Source organism: Psittacula echo, assembly GCF_963264785.1.
Source record: "Psittacula echo genome assembly, chromosome: 5".
Classification (NCBI taxonomy): domain Eukaryota; kingdom Metazoa; phylum Chordata; class Aves; order Psittaciformes; family Psittacidae; genus Psittacula; species Psittacula echo.
Window position 1 is genome coordinate 55,128,038 of NC_137739.1, and position 15,442 is coordinate 55,143,479.

Below are 15,442 nucleotides of genomic sequence, written 5' to 3' on the forward strand. Positions count from 1 at the left end.
CCCTCCTCTGGACTTGTTCCAACAGTTCCATGTCCTTTTTATGTTGAGGACACCAGAACTGCACACAATACTCCAAGTGAGGTCTCACGAGAGCAGAGCAGAGGGGCAGGATCACCTCCTTCGTCCTGCTGGTCACACTCCTTTTGATGCAGCCCAGGATACGGTTGGCTTTCTGAGCTGTGAGTGCACACTGAAGCCGGCTCATGTTTCATTTTCTCATTGAGCAACATCCCCAAGTCCTTCTCTGCAGGGCTGCTCTGAATCACTTCTCTGCCCAACCTGTAGCTGTGAAGTTCTAAAATCACTTTATATTCTGTACTACATAGGATGAGTTTTTCTTAAAATGACTGAAGTGCAGGTACATCTAGGGAAGCAGGTTTTTTTGTGAGATGTACAGCAACAATTTATTCAGCTGAAATGTTTTAATAACAACATTATATTATTGTGTTCTCTTTGAATTCAAAATTAATCCAACTCTTTTCTTCTGCTGATGAAGGCATCAGGATGTTGTTCTGTGACAATGTAAGCAGCCTTGAGTGAAAGCTCTGCTTCAAGCTTCTGGCATTAAGCAGGTGCTGCTATTGAAATCCAGGGGAAATGGTGGTGTTTCCTGTGTGACCTTAGCCAGAAGCCTCCAAATAGCCACTTTTCAGGTTTTTAGATGGATCAGGATTCCAAACTGGCCCCTTTGCCAACGGTGGGGAGTCTGGAGAGCTAAAGATTGTGCAGTGGGAGGGAGAGTGTGACCACAACAGCTCACACTTGTCATCTCATGCTTTTGGAGAACATCAGCCTAATGGTTTGTTACTGAGGCTTGGTTTTACAAAAAGAGACAATTAGTTGGTAGCTATGCCTCTTACACGACAAAAGCCCTGAGGTATTCTCCTGTGAGCTGTAAAGAACACATTCTTTCTGTGAATGCTGTTTTCAGCTTATCCACTGATTATCTTGACTAGCCTGACTGTCTTGGGCTCATCAAGGTTGGGGTCTGACTTATAACAGTCATTTGCCCTCACAGACAAAGCCACTGTCAATGCAGTGTAACGTCACTATGTGAACATGTCACTCATTCATGAGGTCTTTGGGGATATCTTTTTAGAGCATTGATTTCAAGTTCCTTTTCACAGTGGGGTTTGTAAAATGGTATGTGTATGGTAAAAACGCTTCTGTGTGTGCAGGAATACATAAACCTTTTGAGGGAAATGAACTACAAACTTAGCTCTCATGGTCCTTGTGAGCTTTGCTTTCTGGAATTTCCTTAGTCCTGCAAAAAACAGGACAGCCCTTCCATCACGTGGGTGGAAAGCCCTTATTAGAGCAGTGGAGATGTCAGCTAACTCCCTGAAAACGCAGCTACAGACATGTACTCAAATATATACATGAAAACAGTCTGAAGAAATTATTTTACATTTAATGCTGAGGTGACTTGGTAGCTTGAGGTATGGAATAGGAGACACATCTGAACAGTTTCTGTTAACTTTAATAAGATGAAGGGCATTTTATATTAAGCTCTAGCTCACAGGGGGAATGAAGCTATTAGTAGGAGTAAACCAGTGGGTTAAGGGAGACACTGTGGAATATCTGGTACTGGCAACCATCAAAGATGGAACATCAGAGTGGATGGAGTGGAGAACTGGCACAGAATGCCTCTTCTTCATATGTGCCAATTAAAAACAATCCGTAATAATTAGTTTGGTATTACTGCAGTGGCGGTTCAAATAACACCTAGCAACAGCTTGACTTATTACATGCATTAGAACAAAGATGTTACTTGTGCCAGAGAATCCAAAGTCTAGTTCTAAACCAAGAAACAGATCGGGAATGAAAGATCAAATAAAACCAGGCTTCAGCTCAGTACTCTGTCCAGTTCAGAGAAAGCTTTCATGAAGGTGCTGAAATTCCTACAATGGCTGTCATGAATAAGTTACACTTACCAGTCTGTATAAAGTGTGTGATATGAGGCACTTAAGGTGACTGAATTGTTGGCAGGAAATATGGAATATGTGTGAAGACTATGGCAAATACTGTTCCATTCAGCTACTGAAGTTCTTCTGTACAAGATGGAAGGTGACTCACATGAGCAAGGAACTGTTCTTAATGTGAGCAAAAATATCCAGAAATCTGTTTCAAGATTGTAGTGATTGTAAATACCAGTAATCTGGGTAAATTTTCTTAATAGAAATTAATCCTGGATTTACTAATATTTGCTCACCTCTTCCTGAAGTATGTGAACTATATGAAAATTAGTCTTAAATCAGTCTTCTTAGTATGCATAAAAACCTAATTCCAAAAGATAAAGTTACAAGGAATATTACTCAAGGGATTCAGGTGAATAAAAATATTGCTTATTAAATAGATTTAGGAGGTCTTATTTACTTTAATAATGAGGTCTATTAAAAATAAACTGATGACAGCATTAAGATTTAGTGGGGGAAAAAAAAGAAATCTCCCAAGTGAGGCTTCCCTTGGGAAAATGTTTCTTGTTGATCCAAATTCTTTTGCTGCGCTTCTTGCTTTCTACTTCTCTGTGAAGGTTTCTGTTAAGAACTGGTTCTGGACCTGAAAGGACAGCAAGTATTTCAAAGTCGAGATTGCCACTTGAAAATTTTGGAAAGTTATACTAGAGTTGAAATGTAAAGATTGTAGAGATGCTACTGAATTACGGAGGACTTACAGCTTAAAAAAGGAGCTGACAATCCTCTGTCTATAGCAAAGTCATGAAATATTTCATTAGCTGTATCAGCAGTTTGATACTGTAGCACCATGTTTGGTCTCAAATTAGGACTCGTACCTGTGAATTACATTTGTCAGCTAGTAGAGCTTTCTTTGTCCCTATTCTGAAGAGTAAAGGATGGGAATGATCCCATCTTTCCTTTGGAAGTTATTTTGCTTTTTAACTGTGCCATATGTATGATCGAGTACTGTGGTGCCCGAGTGTGTCATACCACACTGAAGTCAGCTGGGAACTTGCCAGGTTGCAGATGTCTGTTAAGTCTGTGGAAATAATAAGCTTATGGGAGAATCTTTTGTAAGGAGGTTCCTTCTTCACCTAACCGGACTGAAGGAACCTAACTTGAGCATTCAGCTAGGTGGCTAGGCCAAAGGTGGGAGTAGTTTGATGTGTAAGATCCTGTCTGTTCATAAGCTATATACCTAGGATCTTTGAGTTACATTAGGTGCTTAAGGTTAGTGGGGTGTTTATCTCCATAGCATTTCTTATTGTGAACAGTTATGTATCCATTGGCTGTAGGGAATTTCATCCATAAAACCAGCAATAAGGTTGGAGAATCAATAGGTCATGCAGAAGGAAATCTGAGAAATGCTGTTTTCCCACTGTCTGCAAATGTTTGGAGGCTCCCAGTTTCTGTCTTATGCAGTGACTTCAGAGAAGTTGCTATTTCATGTGCAGCCCAGCTGCCTATCAGCATTGTTCACCCCTCCCTTAGCTCAAGAGAACAATCAACCTTATTTTTGTTTTCTTCCTTGAAATAGCGTGGACAGATTGATACTTGCTCCTAAGTTATAAATGTTTAACAACTCAAAATGAGGCTGAAGAAAAAGTAAACAAGGTGATCCATAGGGAGGCAGAGGAAAAAAAAAAAAAAGGAGGAATTAGGGGAGAAAAGCCTGTTTGTTTTGTTTTGTTTTGTTTTGTTTCCCAATGGATGAAGTTTAATTTGGTATTGGTAGAATGTGGTGTGTGACTTGGGGGAGCAGGAGCAGTTGATGGATAACCTTGTAATAGTGCCTGGGTCCTCATAGCTGTATTTAGAATGCATTGTAGAATAGGAGTAAAAAGAAGCAAATGAATGTTTAAAAAAGCAAGAGAGAGAAAAAAATGAACAGGAAGCAAGACAAAAATAGGGGGAAAAAAATAATGTGAGAGTGGCAACAAGACAAAGGCTGGTAATTAAGAACAGCTAAGATTGTGTGCTTGTAGTCTGTGGAATGTATATGTGAAAACTGACCATGAGAGATGAGGACACTAAGGAAAAAACAAAGAAAATGGAAACAAAAGCAGCAGAGTGGGAAGAGAAGTTATTTCACTTGTTTCTGACTTGGCATTAAACCAGCCAAACCTGTATTATTTTTCTAGTCATCCCCATTCAAGAGGGTTGACAAGAAGACTGGTTGCCTGGGTGCAGACGTGGGTGCAGGCAGCATGACAGGGCTGGGCAAAGCAAACCTGCTGGATGCAGGGAGGTGACTGAATGGAGCTCCAGCTTCAGGCTCCCAGGATCGGTGGCAGCACTCTCCCCAGGGGGCCGTAGGATAATCCTGCGAAGGGGAGGATACTGGGAAGTTGTCATGGAAACGGAGGCCCTGAAAGATTGACTCTGAGCAGGAAGAGGCCAGCGAGGCAGCCTAAGTAGGATTTATAGCACATTATAGTGTGAGAAACAAGAGAAAATTACTGTAAAGGCAGGAATTATAGCACAACAGAACATATCAGCTCCGAGATCCATCTTGCTAATTAAAACAGCATACTCTGTGGTGGAGCGTGGCATAAGCCTGTTAGCCTAAATAGGAAGATGTTATCAATACTTCATTATGAAGTTTATTGTCTTTAAAGTAACTGTGGAGGAGGGATAGGGAAGCATGGAACCTGACTAACCAATGCCACTCTGTCTGTTCCATGTACTTAATAAATATCTATTCACTGTTAAGTCTTAAATCATTGAAATGTGTTTGCCTCTTGAAATTTTTCAGCTGCAAGTCAATTTGCCTGTGTTTGTGGGGATAAATAAAGAGCCGAAGGTGGGAAAATGTGACTGTGTGTTAAGGGCTGTGCTAAGCAAGTTCTAGTATCTCTCTCTTACTGAAGTAACAGAGTGTGTCACCCAAGTTAAAAAAAAAAGAGGGGGAATTGGGGGCATTCCCAAAATAGGCCTTAATTTTGCATGGTTCTGGTACTCCTTAGCTGAGGATCACAAATCCCATAATATGCCTGGTCAGACTTGTAAGGACTGATTCAAGGTCATACTGGAGCTGTGAACTAGCTGCAGCTTTTTTTTGATCATGAAGTAATGTCTCTCTAGTCGTTAGAAGGATATTCTTTATTTCTTAACATTCTTGCAGCTTCCGTGTCCTTTCTTCAGCTTTATCCCTCTACTAATCAAAAAAACCCTACTTGAGCTGTGGCTGTGTTAGTCTTAATTGGCCTGACAATTCCTGTGTAATAGCACACATGTAGAAGTTTTGAGGGGCACTGTTTAAAAAAATTAGCAGCTGGTGCTATCTAATCCATGTAGTACATCATAATTTGCTAGGCAGGAGATAAAAAGCTGTAGGATGCTTCTTTTCACTTAAATAATTAATATTGTTTGAATATCAGCATTCTATTTAAAGAAAAAGTTAAAAAGAAAAAACCCTGAAGCTCAATTGTTGACACGTGCACTGGTGTGTTGGAAGTGCTTTCATACTACAGAATCTGAGGCAGTGGGACTTATGATGCTGGCTTTTAAGCATCTTAGCACATTACAGCATTGCAGCAATGTTCAAAAATAACCTAACCCCCTCATACTTCATCAGATTTGAATCCTTAACTGCAGTAAGTCTCTCATTTCTTGCTGCTTATAGTTGTCTTTACATTTTGATGCACAATGTTTCCCTGTATGCAGAAGGCCATTGAGTTTATACATCTTAATGCAAGATGAAACTCTTGAGGCATCTGATGAGTCAGTGCTTCTCAAACTTATTTTTTAAATAGCATAACCATACAAAACCATACAAAACCAATACAAAACTGTCTTCTACTTTTCATCAGTACTTGGGAGATAGTGACAACAAGAAGTGTGTAGTATAGAAACAAGTCTGTGTTATCTTGTTGTTTATAATATTTTTTTAATGATAAAAATAAGGGGGGAGACATGCAGCAAATTATTTAATCCCTCTGATGGCTTGCAATCTGAGAACAATTGGTGACTGAGGTTAGTATGTGGCAGGTTACTTTTTTATGCAAGAATAATGGAGGATGGTTGTGGGTTTTGCATGGGATTTAAAAGTAGTTGAGTAATGAAGGTTTAAGAAGTTACTATTTGACACTGTTTCCTTTAGTACTAGGCAGTTTAGATCTTCTCAACAGCAAATCCAAGTTAAACACTCCCACTGTTGACTCGCTTTTGGCTGGAGGGTGTTGATTATTGTGCAAGTTCATGATGTGAATCAGTTTGATGAAGTGAACCAATTTAATGAAGTGATCCAGCTGAAAAATAACTGAAGATAACAGCTTCTTGATCTGGTTCTCTCCAAGTAGCAGTGTCAGCACAATGAGACAAAAGCAGAGGTCATAAATATAAACCCTTACGCCTGACCCCCTGACAAAGATGTAAAGCAGGTAAGTAGCATAGTGTATCGTACTTGGCATTAATGCCAAATGTACTGCTGTGACTTTAATATTAGTTTCACCTGTATGCTCCCACTGTAAATAGGCTCTGTAGTGAATAGTCTTACTGTGGTGGGAGAACCTGGTAGAGTTTCTCTTATTGGTATAGTTTGCAAGGTCACGAGGTGTATGAAATCATTTGCCACCTAGGTATTGATTAATCTACAACAAGATAAGAGATGGCTGGATAAAGCATGCAGCTAGAATAACTGAATTCTAATTTCCTTAATCTTTTTCCTCAAATCTTTCTTTCTGAGCAGTTTTAATTATCGGCCGTAATTGCTGAGGTGCTTGAAAGTTTGATCCATTGCTTGATCTCACTAAATAGGGAGAGCTTTCCATGGTATAGTACATAGAAGAGCTCTCAGGGTTTGTCCTGAAGGAGAACCAGTTGGCAAGACAATTAAATTAACAACCTACAGCCCATGCTCTGTTTCACACTCAGGCAGCAGTTCATGAAAGCATACGCAGCATCAGCAGAGATTGTAAAAAATAACACAGCTTCTTAGTGAGTCATCAAACCCTTTGCATAGACTTTTTCCACTTCATAGTTGGTATGATTGTTAGTTGGGGAGAGGAGGGTGTCTTTGTTTGCTTGCTTTTCCAGGGGGCATTAAAGCATGCTTAAGTAGTATGTCTTAGGGCTTTTGACATGACTTTTTCTTTGTATTTTTAGATGCACCCTGTACAATTATAATTATTTCTAGGAGCTTTCTGTTTGTTTAAGATTCTACTAAAGTCAGAAAATCAGAAAACCCTTCTTTGGGAAGGGCAAGCAGGTGCTGCTGAAAAGAACATTGTCTTAGTCTATTACAGTAATCCATTAGCTGAATGTGTGTGTATGCATGTTTCTAATACTTCTTACTTATTTACCTCTCTCTTATATGTGGAAGTAAGTATCCATAGATCTTCTTGTTGCTTTCATCCCAGCCCTACTCTTCCCCTTGCCCTCAATCGGTCCCCAATTCTTCACTGTTTTCTTTTTCCCTGTGTACTTTTGTTATTGTTTATCACTCTTTCTGCACACTGTTTCCCTCTGAGAACAAGGCTTTTCCAAAATTGATGTGCTTGACTGGTCCTGCTAACTACTACTACTTGCTGCAGCCACTATGAAGTATTTGTGCCGCTTCTGAGTGGTACCCTTCGGACAAGTACATTTATTTTTCTTTGATGCTTGTCTTGTGAGAAAGCATGTAATTGTGATGCCCTGGGGCTGCACCATAGCAGTAAATGGGCAGTGCTTCATTAGCTATTTGCTGTGCTTTTAATTTCCACTAATGAAAGCTGTAATAGAGTAGTTGAAAGAGAAGAAGGTGATTCAAAATTAAATGTGGTGCCATATTTTACTTTGCCACCAGCATCTTGCATGCATGCTTTTGGAATTGAAGGGAAAAAAGGTATTGAATTTTCAGATTTAGATTTATGTGCTGAAGACTTGAAGAACGCTTTCTGATTAGCATCCTTGCTGTCTTGGATGTTTTTTGAGCAGAGGCATCATTAACAACATAGGTTTGGAACATCCATTACATGCTGGTGACATGAATGCCAATGTGATGAAGGAAATGGGAACAGCTGGAACAATGTGGTTAAATTACAGCATTTTTTCAAAGTCTTTTATACAGTGTGATAAATAATAGAAAGTCTGTTTTTTTCTTTAGCAAAGTGCATGGGATGATAAGAAGAAAGCCCTATAGGGCTTTTCAATTTAAAAGTGGGAAGTTCTGTATAGCAAATACCCTTTCCTGTTAGACCCTAGTTTGGCACAAACTGTTTGCCAGGATGCTCTTCAAAATCTGACGCTAGCTCTGTGTGTTTTTTTTGTATGTAACATAGACAAGGTGACATCAGGTATTTAAAAGGGAGCCCTTGTCTGTTCCTTTGGCTGTCCCCAAAGCAAGTAATCCAGTTTCTGTTTAGCATAATTTAAGGGAAGTAAAATGAGTTAACTAATATATCTACTACAGCCAGATCTAGACTATTGGGTGTAATACAAAAATATTACATGAGAGGGAAATTGGAATGCCTTCTCTCTGAAATTACATCTGATGATGTAATTGTTATCTTTGAAGGGTGTGAGTGTATATATATAGTTATGGGTGTATATGTATATGTAGTTATTCCAGTGCACTGTCACATTTGAAACCAATTGAAATCACAGAGAAGTGCAGAGGTCTGTCAGATCATTAAATCTGCTTTGTGCAGCTTTCACGGTATGTATTTGGAGAAAACCAAGTCTGTTAAGTTACATTTAGGGAGAATGAACCATAAATGCACCACACTGTATTTTTTATTCTATTGAGTTAAAATAGCTGTGATAATTATAGTGGTTCCTACTCTTGGTGTACGACTCAAAATCCATTAACAAGTCTTCACGCTTCTGCATCCTTTTATGGAAAAGAGCCAACTGCAAAAAGGTGTACATTACTTGTTAGTAGAGACTCCTAACTAAAGCCATAACTATTTAGGATAGGCATCAACTCTGACTTATTTCATGAGTACTTTTTTTTTTTCTGACTCCTGCATTGTTTTAAAGGCTTTCTGCACAGCCTTTTTTTCTAAAAATATTACTTCTATATCAGAGGTATTTATATTTTATTTTTATATTTATTTATTTTTATATTATAAAATAATTTTTATATATTATATATTTTTATATATTTTATATATTTTTATATATTATTTACTTTTATATTATATATTTTTATATATTTTATATAATTTTTATATATTTTTTATTTATTTGTTTTTATAATATAAACGTGTATTTATGTATGAGGACTATGTCTGAAGGAAGAGATGCTTCCTTCTTAAAGAGCACTTCTAAAGAGTTGTCATTTTGACTCATCAGTTGGTGTTACAGTTTTGAGTGGATATACCATTGACTCTATGCTTGGAGAAAGATAAGGATGGAGGGAAGGTAGACTAGACTAGACTAGAATAGAATAGCTATCTAGTATTTGTGTGCTTTCTCAGATACATATGCAATACCAGAAACATGCCTCATACCATCTTCCTCTTTAGCTTGGCCAGGAGTAATACATACATTATTTCTTCCCACGGTATTGAGTTTGTGTGGCACAGTCTTGTTAGTGGGGTGCTACAGGTGCTTATGTGAGAAGCTGCTGGAAGCCTCCTTCATGTCTGACAGAGCCAATGCCAGCCAAGTCCAAGACAGACCCACTGCTGGTCAAGGCAGAGCACATCAGTGGTGGTGATAGTGCCTCTAGGGTAACGTTTAAGAAGGGGAGAAAAGAAACTGAGCAACTGCAGCCAGAGAGAGGAGTGAGAATGTGAGAGAAACAGGTCTGCAAGATATCAAGGTCAGTGAAGGAGGGGAGGAGGCTTTCCAGGCACCAGAGCAGAGGTTCCCCTGCAGCTCGTGGAGCAGACCATGGTGAGGCAGGGTGTCCTCTGCAGTCCATGGAGGTCTCTGCTGGAGCAGGAGGATGCGCAAAGGAGGCTGTGACCATGTGGCAAGCCCATGCTGGAGCAGGCTCCTGTCAGGAGCTGTGGCCCTGTGGAGAGAGGACCCTGCACTGGAGCAGGTTTGTTGCAGGATTTGGACCCCATGAGGGACCCATGCTGGAGCAGTCTGTTCCTGAAGGACTGCACCCTGTGGAAGGGACCCACGCTGGAGCAGTCCATGAAGAGCTGTAGTCTTTGGAAAAGACTCAGGTTGAAGAAGTTCATGGGGGACTGTCTCCTCTGAGAAAGACCCCACACTGGAGCAGGGGAAGAGTGCAATAAGGAAAGAGCAGCAGAGACAACATGTGATGAACTGACCTTGACCCCCATTACCCATCCTCCTATGCTGCTCATGAGAAGGAGGTAGAGAAAATGAGGAGTAAAACTAATCCTGGGAAGAAGAAAGGAGTGGGGGGAAGTTGTTTAAGATTTAGTTTTATTTCTCATTACCCTACTCTGATTCAATTGGTAATTAGTTAAATTAATTTAACCAAGTAGAGTCTGTTTTGGCTGCGATGGTAAGGTGTTAATGATCTCTCCCTGTCCTTATCTCAACCCACTGAGTCTTTCATTGTATTTTGTCTCCCCTGTCTAGCTGAGGAGGGCGAGTAATAGAGGGTCTTTTGTGGACACCTGCCATCCAGCTACAGTCAACCCACCACACCCACATATGTATCTTCAGATATTGTGAGGCTTTCTTTGTTAGTGTTTTGGTCAAATTGCTGAGAAGTCCAAAGCGAGTCAACTAGCTGAATGCCTCAAGGAATTGGATTATAGGATTGGTTTCTAATCTTTAATATAATTTTACAAGATGATAGGGAAAATGAGCTTTATGTCACTTTTTTTCAAGTATAGGTTTCATCAGCTGTTCATGCTAGCATGTGTGTAAATTAAGATACTGATATAAGAGCAACTCTATCTATTTAATCCACATGGGATCAAGGATCAAATCGTGGTGTTTTTAAAACACAGAACAAGAGAGAGAAAAATTAGAATGACAGCTACATGAGCTCTCAAATGAATGGTCAAATTCAGTGTCTTTAGTGGTGAGAGGTATAAAACATGTCAAAAAAAGGCTACTCAACAAAAGTTTTCCCCACTTAGGCTGGGTGCGAGAAAGATTAACTCCTTGCCACCTGACTGCATCTGAGTAAACCTTTAATCTCTAAAGTTAGAGGTATGATGATGATAAAGTTAGAGGTAAGATGCCTTTGGAAAAAATAAGCTTATCGGTTTCTTTCCACATGACTAGGCAGTACACTTCTGATGGTGAACTGTATTTCTGTTTCCTTTTCACTCTCTAAAATCCCTTCTGTGCCTCCTCACAGTTACGCTGTGGCTGAATTTATATGTATCCGGGTTTGTCTGTTTGTTTCAGAAAACGCATTCATAGCAAAAGTTTTATTTCTGTCATAAGCTAAGGGTTAAGAAAAGGACTGGACAGAACCAAGTAGGCTTTCGAGTCCACCACAGTACATTGCAGCCTGTTATGAGGTGATCCAAATGGTGTTTACTAGCATTAACACAATTGCTTTCATGTTGAATGTGACTAATGTTCCTGAATGCCCTTGAAAACAGAAATAACACTGCCAACTGAGCAGAGTATCACTCACTTTCCAGCAGTGCTTATGTCTGGAGTACTTTGTATTCCTTATAAACTGCATTGGAAATAGCAAATTGTAAGTCTAGTACTAGTTCACAGCAGGGAAAGGAAGGAAAAATAGTTACTATAGGTAGCATAGACATACCTAGGTGATCTAAATGAATTCCTTTACTATAGGCCATGAACTACTTTCTCTTATCATCTATCAAGGTAATTTGGGAATCAACCTAGATGGGAATACACCCCATGAGGCTTATTGCTTCGATTTTGGTTTTTTGCTTTCACTAAATGCTGGGTTTCTGTTGGGCTTCTCTGGAATACATTTCCATGAATGGAAAACGAATAAGTTGAGGCTGTAGTGAAGAAATACTGTAAATACAAAACAGGGGAGTTCAGCAAGCACTAGACCTACTTCATCTGCAACCTGTAGGTACTCAGCAGACTGTCATCTGTGCATCAGGTAGGCTTAATATGTGGTACACTGTTTATTTGCCAGCATGGTGGTATGTGCCTACTCACTAAATGTTCTGAGAAATTCTAATCCTGTTCTAATTTTCAGCAACATGAAAACAGGTTGATTTTGAACTTAATGAGCTTAGAAATAGTACTCTAAAATTAGAGCAAAACTATGACTTTGAAAGCTGGCCATCTGCAGGAATGCTTTTCTTCTATTAGTAAGATGGGCTATACACATGATATATACATATATGTATCAAAGTTCCTTTGATATATCTGATCACTGTGGTTATATCTTACCACGTCAGATAACTATGCATGATGTTCTGAGCACTGACAGATGAAAATGATGTAATGTGGCTTGTTGATGTATAGTATCTGATAGAAATACAGGTGATAGCTTCTTTGTCATTATGATGCAACCTGCAATACTCTGTGTAGTGTTGTAGGGAAGTATTATCCAGGAAAGATACCCGGGCACAGCTACAGGTTGGGCAGAGAAGAGATTCAGAGCAGCCCTGCAGAGAAGGACTTGGGGGTGTTGCTCAATGAGAAACTGAACATGAGCCGGCTTCAGTGTGCGCTCGCAGCCCAGAAAGCCAAACGTATCGTGGTCTGCATCAAAAGCAGCATGACCAGCAGGTCGAAGGAGGTGATCCTGCCCCTCTGCTCTGCTCTCGTTGAGACCTCACTTGGAGTATTGTGTGCAGTTCTGGTGTCCTCAACATGGAAAGGACATGGAACTGTTGGAACAAGTCCAGAGGAGGGCCACGAGGATGATCAGGGGACTGGAGCACCTCCCGTGTGAAGACAGGCTGAGAAAGTTGGGGCTGTTCAGCCTGGAGAAGAGAAGGCTGCGTGGAGACCTCATAGCAGCCTTCCAGTATCCGAAGAGGGCCTATAAGGATGCTTGGGAGGGACTCTTCATCAGGGACTGTAGTGATAGGACAAGGGGTAACGGGTTCAAACTTAAACAGGGGAAGTTTAGATTGGATATAAGGAAGAAATTCTTTACTGTGAGGGTGGTGAGGCACTGGAATGGGTTGCCCAGGGAGGTTGTGAATGCTCCATCCCTGGCAGTGTTCAAGGCCAGGTTGGATGAGGCCTTAGGTGACATGGTTTAGTGTGAGGTGTCCCTGCCTGTGGCAGGGGGGGTTGAAAGTAGATGATCTTAAGGTTCTTTCCAACCCTAACTGTTCTATGATTCTATGATTCTAATTTCATGAACTATTCTATGATTCTAAGATGTGTGCTTTTTTTTTTCTTAAATCTATTTATTTATTTATTTAATGCAATAGCTGAATCAGCCATTGTAGAATTACAGAAGCCCTGCATATCCTTCACATCGGCCACACAAAGTTTAGCCTTAAGCTAAGGGATAAGACTTTTGAGTAGCTCTCAAGCTGCCTAATCCACTGACCTGAGTGAGACCTGATCTGAGCTATCACAGAGTCAGTTTGAGTTTTCACCTCAATCCTTCACTGACATCTGAGAGAAGCTAGAAGAAGCTTTCCAAATTTCTGTACTCATTGTACACTTATACCTTCTCCTTGAGATACTGGGGAATTTGCTGAGAAAGAAGGAAAAACATAAGGATATAAGATTTAAGATCTTAATGTTAACTATTAATTTTACAGACCTGTCTGCAGGATTACTATATGTTATTATTAATGTAGCTGGGAAGATAAAAGCTGAGTTGCCACCTACCTCTTTGCATTTTGAGTGTCTCCTGATCAGCCAGTAAATTGGATGTCCACTGCTGGCAACTGAATTGCACTTGATAAAGCAGACCATTGACACTGAGCTTACTGGCTATTTGATATCACTAGGCTTAAAGCATGGCATTACTGAAAAAGATATGGTCTCTGCCCCAAGGAACTGTTTTAAAAGATAAAAATAAAACCGAAACACCCCCCACACTGCCCCAACCCCAAAGAAACCTATGCGCATACACACCACACACATCACCTTAAATAGGCAGCTGAAGAGATACTGGGGATGTAAGTAAGAAGTGATAGGTAAGAAGTCTGGGCTTTCCATTGGCAGCCTTAACTGGAATTCCTTAAGGAATTCAGGAGCTGCTATTGCTGAATTGCTCTCTGTTACATTCTAGTAGCAGGATTATAGGAAAGCAAGCAAGATACTTGTGGATGGAGCTGGCCACTGGATTATACCTATCCTGTGGATGAGTGGAAATTTTCTATTAGGTTTAAGCCAATATCACTGATTTTAAAGGAAAAGAGGCAGGTTTGACACTTGATCTGTCTCTGTTCTGCTTTATAGAACTGTCTTATAGCCTTAGGCTGTGTAATTTGTGCCTCATCAGTGCTTAGGTAGTTGTGCAACACCTGGGTTCCCTTGTTTCCCCAAGTTTTCTCACAATAGGCAGTCTTTCTTGCTAGAGGAGGAAACAACTTTTAGCAGCTGCTGCAAAGGAATTCACTGAGGTCTTGGCATTTGCACTCTGATGTTAGAAAGCAAGAGCAAAAGACTGAGAAAGTGCCCAGTCACTAAGACCTTTAGAATCAGACTATATTTTCTGAGCAGCTGTCAATGGAATGTGTGTGAGATTATTATTGTTTGCAGAAGCTTTATTGATCTTGGCTTTGAAGTCCAGAAATCTGTTTATGGCAGCCTATAAAAATGAACAGCTACTTCTTTTTTGCTGAAGGTTAACACACTGTGTTTGTTTAATTGAATTGAAATGGCTTTGTGTTGTCTAAATGTCAGTGTTAATGAATTTTCGAGTGATTCTAGATTCTCCTAGTTGGACAAAATATATAGATAAAAAGCAGTATGTTAAAAGGAGGTGCTATCCACTTCATTATAATAAGATAAACATAGATCTGAAGAGAAACATTATTGCCTTTGTCACAGTTGACTGCCTGAGAAGGTCCTTTTTGGTTTCCAAGTCTATGTTTTTTTCTTCAGTTTGTGTTATTTGCATCTGTGTTTCTTTGGAACCAGTAGAAAGAAAAGAAGAAATGCAGAAGGACAAAAGTAGTACCTTTTGGAATACCCAGCTTTTTTATGAAATCACTTGATGAAAGGAAGATCTTACTGCAGTGACATGGGAAGACTTGTATTTGTTTATAGCTTCTTGATTGCAACAAGAGAGCTGGAAACTTGCAGTACTGCTTGGCTGTAACGAGTTCTTCCATGAACTGCTGTGGGCATTTTCCCCTTCGAGTTTTCTTGTTCTGAAACTAGTTCATCAAGCCTTCTGTCTAGTTTCATTATGTAGTTTTTTCTTTGCCCTGCAGTTTGTCAGGTAAATGTAATGTGTATTGAGACTGTTTTGTAAGCTTAAGACACAGATACTTTATCTAGAAGCAGTTTACCGAAACATATGTGGGTCATGATATTTGTTTTACAGCCCTATTTCTTTTTCTCTAAATGTTGTATTGACAGGCTTTCTTAAAAAGATCTTACATTTTGTCATGTTTTGATTAAAAATGGGAGTGTGTTTGAAACAGGATTGTGGACCATCCTGTGGTCCAGGATGCTGCTGTGCACCTGAAAAGGCTTAGAGG

General features: G+C 39.8%; 1 protein-coding gene across 6 annotated transcripts in view; it reads left to right on the top strand.

The window, feature by feature from the left end:
- NRXN3 (neurexin 3) overlaps window positions 1-15,442 on the top strand; it is a gene marked incomplete at both ends in the record, with an annotated part of 1,004,347 nt that overhangs the window by 692,632 nt on the left and 296,273 nt on the right. The gene's annotated exons all lie outside the window — the stretch shown is intronic.